Genomic DNA, 831 nt, shown 5'->3' on the forward strand with positions numbered 1-831 from the left:
TACCTATAAATAATGTTAATGAATTGAAGATATTGGGAGTTTTCTTTGATAGTAAATATACTTTTAAGTTCCATTGTAATTATATTAGAAAAAAACTATTAAACCGCCTTAGCATTGTAAAATACTTTTCCTCAAAAAAGTCYTTTGTACATACTTCTACTCTTTCYAATWTTGTTAAATCGTTATTTTTGTCGGTAATTGATTACGCTCTACCAATTTATGGAAGCTGTGCCAAAAGCAACTTGAATCTTCTTTGTGCTCCATATCACGCAGCTGTGCGGAAAAGCCTACGTGCCTTCACCACTACTCCAGTTTATAACATTTTGGCTGAATCCGGACTTCCTGGCCTCACGGAACGGGTGGAATATATGACCGCTGGACTTATATACAAAGTTTTATCCTGCAACAACTCCAACCTGTATATATATATAGGAACCTATATAAATAGGAAACGCTTCCCAAAGAGGCTATCGGCACTACATCGCGTAGTTGCTCTGTCTAGAGAAATGTATATACCGGTTAAACCCACTCGGCAAACTCACAGTACATACCCACCTTGGAATCTTTCGGACTCGTCATTTATTAATTGCCTTCARGATTATCAAAAGCAAAATACTTGTCCCTCTGTCTACCAGCAAGTTTTCCTCGAGACCAAACTAGAGTTATACTTAAAATCGTTMAAATTTATATTTACGGATGGCTCAAAAACTAACTACTCAACGTCCTTCGCAGTTATATCGGAGGATTTACGGGTTTTGAAAAAAGGTTTGCTGCACAATCACTGCTCTATATTCACCAGTGAAATCTTTGCGATCTACCAAGCTGCTCTAA

The sequence above is a fragment of the Bactrocera latifrons genome, unplaced genomic scaffold, assembly GCF_001853355.1.
Source record: "Bactrocera latifrons isolate USDA-ARS-PBARC rearing strain unplaced genomic scaffold, ASM185335v1 scaffold_42, whole genome shotgun sequence".
In the NCBI taxonomy this organism is placed as follows: Eukaryota; Metazoa; Arthropoda; class Insecta; order Diptera; family Tephritidae; genus Bactrocera; species Bactrocera latifrons.